The sequence below is a fragment of the Amia ocellicauda genome, unplaced genomic scaffold, assembly GCF_036373705.1.
Source record: "Amia ocellicauda isolate fAmiCal2 unplaced genomic scaffold, fAmiCal2.hap1 HAP1_SCAFFOLD_46, whole genome shotgun sequence".
NCBI classification, from domain to species: domain Eukaryota; kingdom Metazoa; phylum Chordata; class Actinopteri; order Amiiformes; family Amiidae; genus Amia; species Amia ocellicauda.
Window position 1 is genome coordinate 269,949 of NW_027102982.1, and position 8,877 is coordinate 278,825.

General features: G+C 38.6%; 1 non-coding gene across 1 annotated transcript; it reads right to left on the reverse strand.

Annotated features, from left to right (window-relative positions):
* Positions 1-3,628: 3,628 nt before the first annotated feature.
* Positions 3,629-3,743, reverse strand: LOC136736100 (U5 spliceosomal RNA). The gene has a single exon (XR_010811540.1). It is a non-coding gene; the product is annotated as a U5 spliceosomal RNA (small nuclear RNA).
* Between the last annotated feature and the right edge of the window lie 5,134 nt (positions 3,744-8,877).

Consider the following 8,877-nt stretch of genomic DNA (forward strand, 5'->3'; position numbering starts at 1 on the left):
TTAATACCTTGCTTAAGCATTACATTGATGTGGCACAACTGGACTGAAATGTGAAGTATTTGCTCAAAAGTCAAATTTAAATGAGACATGAAAGTTTATATTGTCAAGGATCCCATGGCACTATTCATTATTATTATGTATTAATATGTCTGAAGCATTAATCCAAGGTGATTTACAAGGTGTTGTTGAAAGAGTGACGTGGCTGAATTCTAAGTCAGGCTTCCCTCAATCAGGTCTAACAAATTTGTTATGACTCCACCTTTACTGCTGTGTAGTAATCTGCTGGTACAAAATGGCTGCACCCCAGAGGGTGGTGGGTGAAGTGAGTCTGTAGAGCACTTTGGGATCTTTCCAGCTGCTACATGTAAGGTATTATTATTTATTAATAAATTAACTCTAGTCTCTGAAACTAAAACAAAGGCCAAAGGAACATTTCAAATGCTAACCCTTTGTGTTCTATACAGTTAAAAAGGAGAGTTAGAAATTTTGTACAACAGCATTTACATACCATATATGGCTTCCACCTTTAAGCGATCCAGAGGTGTCTTTTTCTCCGAAGTTGGATCTCTCTTGCTGCCACCACCACGAAGATTGCTCTTTAATAATGTTGGAAAGTCAAAGACAGCAACCGTCAGGGTTCTTGCATATGACGTATTCGTGCTGCACCTCTCTGCAAGGATCCAGGACAGTTTGTCAATGTAAACTCCAGTGCCTGGGAATATTTCCACCTAAAAGACAATGGTAAATAAAAAACAAGTTTATCCCCAAACTATTCTTATATTATGTTAAGTGGAATACATTATCAGTAAGGCTGTGATTTTGTTACAGAAATGTGTTATTAAAGACCACAGTATGTCTCAATTCTAAGTTTATTAATTTACAGACATAATAAAGTCAGTGAATCTGTGACACCCATAATTCAATTACATTCTTATTATCAACTATAACTATGAATATAACTGATAATGTAGCATCATTAGATTGTTTACAACCAATATTTGTTTTCAATATATATATTTTTACCTTGTCTTTGTAATATTGTAGACCAAGAGTGTTATACCTGTTTTGGTGATTCTTTGTCAGATTCAGAACAATTTGCTGTGGGGCTGTCAGAACCACTTGATGGTGACACACTTTTGTCTTCATTGCTGATAAATGTGGCTTTTGTTACAATTTTTTTCAGATTGTCTAAAAGGTCTGGAATCTCTGGAGAAAAAAACCTTAGAATTAAATGATAATCATTTCTAGTAATATATTTAATACAAAGTGAAAACAAAACCATCAATGCCTGCAATTATACTTGAGAGACTTGCTCTATGTTATTGGCAAACTGACCTTTTTGTGGGTCATTAACATTAGCTACGAAAAAAATAAAAAAGATAAAATACAAGAATTACCAGGTCTAATGTAATGCATATAGTCATTAATGTAGGATTATGAAGTTATGTTGAAAAACTTTATTTAATAATCAGTATTATTAAACTATTAGACAGTGCACATTAAGAGTCTGTATTGTGGTTCTAGATTACTTCAGTATGATCAACTATAATACATTACTCTGGAATCTAAATTACTGAAGAATAACATTTATCAAGGTAAGGAATTATTTGCTATAAATAAAAAAACTTACCATCAACCATACGGTTTCGAAGACATTGGTTTTCATTTTTAAGTCTTGTGTTTTCCTTTTCGAGCTGCTTAACTTTTTGCTGTAGCTCAACTTCACTGGACTCTTTAAATGTCTGTAGAATATGACGGGATCTAATTCTTGAAGCTCCATCGGTTTTCTTTCTTATTTTGTGCTGTATTCAGAGAGGAAAAGAGTTTAAAATGAAAATATATATATATATGAATATGATTAAAAAAAAACAATCCTGCAATACATTTATTTAATATTTGCAGTAATTATCTCACCGGTAACTGTGGTTCATCAAGGTCACTATCATCTGAAATTTGAAGTTTTTTGTTTGGTTTAGGTACTCTCTTCATTTTAGGACAGGGCATTTTTGTTAGGTCATTAAGTTTTCTTCTTAGTTCGCCTTCTTTTCCTAAAATAAAAATAAAATAAATAAAACCCTGCATTATGTCCACAGATATTTGGGGATTATATTTATTTGTCATAAAAATACTGTGCTTTGACCATACAAATTAAGATGAACAGCCAACACTGAATCAAAACTGAAGTTAAATTATATCTGGTTTAATTTATTTTGTGATTTGGGGGATTTTATTGTAAAGCACAACACACAATAAATCGTTCTTACAAATGCCAGTCAAGTATGATGAGTTTTTAGCGCCCTCACCACCACCTACCATGTTATAAGAGTATGTTAGACGTACAACACATTAATAACTTAAACATTCATTTCAAATATACTGTGATTGTATATATCAAATAGCATGTAAAGACTTTAATGTTTTTTTTTTAAATAAACATTGTTACCAGTCATAATGATCTGCGCTTCATGGACAGGCCATCCACCTTTTGGAGGTTTGTTCGTGTCTCTCCACTCTGCTCTGAAGTTTCGAGTCGTCTCTTCGTCATCATCAGCAATGCTGAATAAATCAAAATTGCGAAAGCAAGCAGTGGGAATCACGCTGTAAGAGTCTTTGTCGACCCCGCTTTCCCACTTCACCAACGCGTGCATCACCGCCATACTACCTTCACCTTCTCGTCCGTTTTTTCTGCGCCTTTTTCCCCCGACAAGTCACGGCACAAAAAACAGTCCCGCTCTGCATTCTGGTACTTGGCGTTCTTAATAACACCAACAGGGTGTAATCGCATAGACCACTCGAGCATAAAGTACTACATATCCCATCTGTTACAGTTTTTTTTCATCTTCTGAAACTGCAATTTAGCACTTTCAACTGTTTCTTAGTGATTCCTAGAATTACTAACCGGTATTGTAGTCAATGTGTTTATAACCTTTTTTGTTTAACGATTTGTGTGTTATCCTATGGGATCCCATGGTCTTTGATTTGGTCACGGAAGTGATTTGTCTTTGATTTGTTGATCTAGAGTTGAATTTTAATTAGTTTTTCCCTTTTGTATAATTAGTGTAGTGCTACATTTAGTCTTTGTTTTTAAATAAATTTGACAATTTATATCTTTGGAATTGGTGTCTGCGTCCAATTATTACAGAAATTGAGTTATACAAGACTCCAGGATTCGTGATAAGGTGATACTATGAATTCACTTCTTTAATTGAAATGTATAAGTGTACCTTACGCTACATATATGTATGTATGTATGTATGTATGTCCAATTGCTTTGACAATACAAATGAATTGAATTGAGAGGGAGAGAGACAGACAGACAGACTGACAAACAGAAAAACAGACAGACACAGACACACACACACACAGAGCCAGCCAGCCAGCCAGCTCAGCGATGACATCACGAGCCTCTCTCAGCTGACTGCTATGACATCACAGAGCACGTACATTCCGTTGCTTGCCGTCTGTCAACCACTCAGTCACTGCCAGCCAGACTGGCTGGCTGGCTGGATGGGGGGGCTGCTTGCTGCTGCTGCGTACCTTAGCAAGCTTATTTGCTTGACCGGCCTTCCTACTCCTCTGCCCACATGCCCACCTATGCCCGATCTGCTGTTCACCTGGATCACAGCTCCGCCCCAACAAGGCAGAGCCCCCCAAGAATGGTACAAACTCACCCACGATCCCCTCCACGGAAAGCTTTAGCAAAAGGCAAAAGCGTTATACGTAATGAAGAGGAACCCGAGTCCAAGACGCATCCGACCAGCCATACATATTTCTGTGTATTAAAGATCACATTTTCTTACATTTCGTTTTTCTGTACTTTATTACATCTTATTGTGATTTATAAAAGTATTGTTTCTTTTCCATATGTATGTATGTATGTGTGTGTGTGTGTGTGTGTGTGTGTGTGTCTGTCTCTGTGTGAAAGTTAGTGTGTGTGTCTGTACGTGTGTGTGCCTGTCTCTGTGTGAAAGTGTGTGTGTGTGTGTGTGTGTGTGTGTGTGTATATGTCTCTCTGTGAAAGTGTGTGTGTGGGTGTGACAGTGTGTGTGAGTGTCTGTCTGTCTGTCTGTCATGTAATTCGCACATCTGTGAGGGCACCATTTTTGCAGAAGAGATGTACACATTTTGGAGCAACATATGCTGCCATCCAGACATCATCTTTTCCAGTGACGTCCCTGCATTTTCAAACAGATCACATTTTATTACACTTTGTTTATCTGTACTTTATTACATCTTATTGTGATTTATACTTGTAATGTTTCTTTTCCATATATATGTATGTACAGTGGGGGAAAAAAGTAATTGATCCCCTGCTGATTTTGTACGTTTGCCCACTGACAAAGAAATGATCAGTCTATAATTTTAATGGTAGGTGTATTTTAGCAGTGAGAGACAGAATAACAACAAGAAAATCCAGAAAAATGCATTTCAAAAAAGTTATAAATTGATTTGCATGTTAATGAGGGAAATAAGTATTTGACCCATTTTCAATGCCCTGGCTTAGGGAAGGAGGTTCTCACCCATGATTTGACGGTACATGGCCCCGTCCATCGTCCCTTTGATGCGGTGCAGTTGTCCTGTCCCCTTAGCAGAAAAACAGCCCCAAAGCATAATGTTTCCACCTCCATGTTTGATGGTGGGAATGGTGTTCTTGGGGTCATTCCTCCTCCTCCAAACACGGCGAGTTGAGTTGATGGCAAAGAGCTTGATTTTGGTCTCATCTGAGACCACTTTCACCCAGTTCTCCTCTGAATCATTCAGATGTTCATTGGCAAACTTCAGACGGGTCTGTACATGTGCTTTCTTGAGCAGGGGGACCTTGCGGGCGCTGCAGGATTTCAGTCCTTCACGGCATAGTGTGTTACCAATTGTTTTCTTGGTGACTATGGTCCCAGCTACCTTGAGATCATTAACAAGATCCTCCCATGTAGTTCTGGGCTGATTCCTCACCGTTCTCATGATCATTGAAACTCCACGAGGTGAGATCTTGCATGGAGCCCCAGACTGAGGGAGACTGACAGTTATTTTGTGTTTCTTCCATTTGCGAATAATCGCACCAACTGTTGTCACCTTCTCACCAAGCTGCTTGGTGATGGTCTTGTAGCCCATTCCAGCCTTGTGTAGGTCTACAATCTTGTCCCTGACATCCTTGGACAGCTCTTTGGCCATGGTGGAGAGTTTGGAATCTGATTGATTGATTGCTTCTGTGGACAAGTGTCTTTTATACAGGTAACGAGCTGAGATTAGGAGCACTCCCTTTAAGAGAGTGCTCCTAATCTCAGCTCGTTACCTGTATGAAAGACACCTGGGAGCCAGAAATCTTGCTGATTGATAGGGGATCAAATACTTATTTCCCTCATTAACATGCAAATCAATTTATAACTTTTTTGAAATGCGTTTTTCTGGATTTTCTTGTTGTTATTCTGTCTCTCACTGCTAAAATACACCTACCATTAAAATTATAGACTGATCATTTCTTTGTCAGTGGGCAAACGTACAAAATCAGCAGGGGATCAAATACTTTTTCCCTCACTGTATGTATGTATGTATGTATGTATGTAAGTGTGTGTGTGTCTGTCTCTGTGTGAAAGTGTGTGTCTGTCTGTCTGTCTGTGAAAGTGTGTGTGTGTGTGTGTGTGTGTGCGTGTGTCTGTCTGTGAAAGTGTGTGTTTGTGTGTGTATGGGTGTGACAGTGTGTATGAGTGTCTGTCATGTAACTCGCACATCTGTGAGGGCACCATTTTTGCAGAAAGAGATTTACACATTTTGGAGCAACATATGCTGCCATCCAGACATCGTCTTTTCCAGGGACGTACCTGCATTTTTCAGCAGGATAACGCCAAACCACATTCTGCCCAGATTTCAAGCGCATGGTTGCATAGGCAGAGAGTGCGGGTGCTAGCATGGCCTGCCTGCAGTCCTGACCTGTCTCCGAATTGAGAATGTGTGGCGCACTATGAAGTGCAAATTAAGACAACGAAGGCCCTGTGCAGTTGCGCAGCTGAGGAAATGCATAATGGATGAATGGGGGAAAATCCCGCTTGCTAAACTTAACCAAGTGGTGTCTTCAGTGCCCAAGTGCTTAATAAGTGTTATTAAAAGAAAAGGTGATGTTACATAGTGGTAAACAGTCGACTGTCCCAACTTTCTTGGTTTCTTTTCACTGCTAATGAGATGCTGTAGAGTGAGTTAGTTATATTGCTTTCAGGAGCTCTAATCGTATTGATGAGTTCATGCAGCATTTGTAATTGAATTTCAAAAAGAAATCTTTGCTGTCTGGCCTGTGTGTATGAGATGTACTCTGTCAATCTTTGGCTAACAACTGAAACATTGGTAGAACAGAAATGGCAACATAAAAAAGAAAAGTACATTTTAAAAGAGCACATTAAATAGGATGAATATACAGTTTTTTACAATCACTTTGTCACTAATTTCAGAACCTTGATGTCATTTTTCAAAACTCTAGACACAAAACTCAAAACGGTCATCACTTGTAACACAGGCTGTCCAATGTTCAAAACATTGCATTGTGCATTCATATCTTTAAAGAAACCTAGCACTTGCAGACTTGTTGGTTCAAATAACTCATTTATCATGAAATACCATAGTAACATAGTAACACAGAAGATACCGATAGTTTCACTGTGTAGTTGTTCGTACAATCATTAAATATTGTAGTACAAAATATGTGATACATGTTTCATTATGGTACTACACATAAATACATCACTGTAAAAGGACTAGTAGAGAGAATACTACAGACACAGTGGAATCATTGAACAAAATCTGAAATGTATTGATGCAATACAATCAAATCACACCATAGGTTTCTTTGAATCCATGCAACAATAATTAGCTACAAAAAAGAACAAAACTACAGTAAAATGTCAACTGCAGTGTTCCTCACCTGGCTTAGTGTAAAAAGCAAAACAAAGGATTGATTACTGTACTTCTAAATTTCCATCAGCCCTGTGTTCAGGTTCAGGTTCTCACAACCATTTTTCACAAGAGGCATCTTGAAACTGAACATACCTGAACATACTCAGTCATCAGCTGCTTCACTCTGTCTGCATTTCTTTCAAAAGGCACACTATACTCTGTGCTACACATTGGTATGCAGTATACAGTCATTTGACAATTGAGAGTAGCCTAATGTTTAGTGCATGCTGAAGACTTGCCGCTTCTCAGTACGGACATTTCTGATGATTGAGGCCACAGTTGATCCTGAGTTGATTCTGAGGTTTGATTGAATCATTGTAGCTGCCTCAGTCATGGTCATGCCATGATTTACAACATGTTCTACAACTATTTCTCGGATTTCACTGGACACTATTTGCTGTTGCTGCCGCTGTCTGGTCCGTGGCCTTGTCCTCTACCACGTTCCCCCAACACCTCTCAAATGAGGCCCATGGCTGCCTCTCTGGTGAGGCCTAAGCCCTCCTCTATGACGAGGCCCACGACCACCTCTCAGAAGGGGTGCATGTCCCCTTCCATTCTTTTGACCACCACGTCTTCCTCCTCCCACTGCTTGACCTCTATTGTGACCTGGATGACCTGCCGGCTCCATGTTATCACTGTGTTGCTCGGGTGGATAGCACTCATTTCACTCGATACTCGTACCACAATGTGAAATCAATCATCAATAACCAGTTGGCAGTATTGGAAAAGCAATTACAAGGGCCTGCATACATACAGTAATGTCAAATCTGATGTGGAAGAACAATCATCTTCAACCAGGTTGGAGCGTTAGTTGCAATGCCTTTAATACACGCAGCGTGGAGAGGAACAGTGACTCAAGAAGATCCCAAAGTCGCTCTGCCTTCATTTTAACAGTCAGAGCTTTTATACACAAAAATCAAAGAGCTGGTTATAATCAGAAAGTCATTACTATGTTATCTTAAAAGTTAGCTAAGCAGAATTTATATCATTATAGGACAGAGTTCATAGATCAACACATGGATTAGGGAGCAGGCACTTCAATCATACTGTTTGACATTGTCTCCAAGATTCTCATCGTAAATAACAAGCAGAAATCAAACTACCTTCTGGCCTGACCTTCTAGCTTGACCTTATCTTTCTTAAGTATACAAGAGAGAAAAACAGGTATTAGAGAAAGAATTTCTAACTTTCCTTCCACACTGAAAACATGGTGTGGAAAAGTGCTACATGATGATGAATGATGATGAAATATTACATCCATAGATAATGTAGTCCAACTGGTTCATGCTCCTCGGTTATTGGTGTCAATGGATCTCATTATCCTGAAACTTTCATGATCGAAACATGGAATACTGTTCGTCAGTTTCCATAAAACTATGAATTAAGAGTAATGCAACAGTCACTTATCATTTTGAGCAGCTGTATCAATTGATAGTTAGATCTTTGTAATGAAATGAATAGACAGTGATCTCAGATGTAATGTGTGAATTGCATTTTGAAATGGTAATACTTTGACGTTAAGTTGTATCATTTTAGTTCAATGAACAAATGATCTGAGGTTGATGTGTATTGTATCCAAGCAATTGAAAAATGTGCATTTTGATCATCGGGTGTGAGTTTAGTGTCTAGAGTTTTGAAAAATGACATCAAGGTTCTGAAATGAGTGCCAAAGTGATTGTAAAAAAGTGTAATATCAGGGGACAGTGGCTATTAGTGATCTGGCCTTCCGTGGCCTCTGTATTAATGTAACAGGTCACATTGTATGTGTACACTGATACTTGATAGTATAATATAGTACAAGTAAAAAACATACATAGGTATCATAGAAGTATTTTGCAGAAATGATTAAGGATACTTATCAAAATGGAGAGGAAATGCTAAATCCAGTCTCCCCAGGCTGAGCTTCTATTGCTACACCTGCTAAGTGGCTGCTGGCCC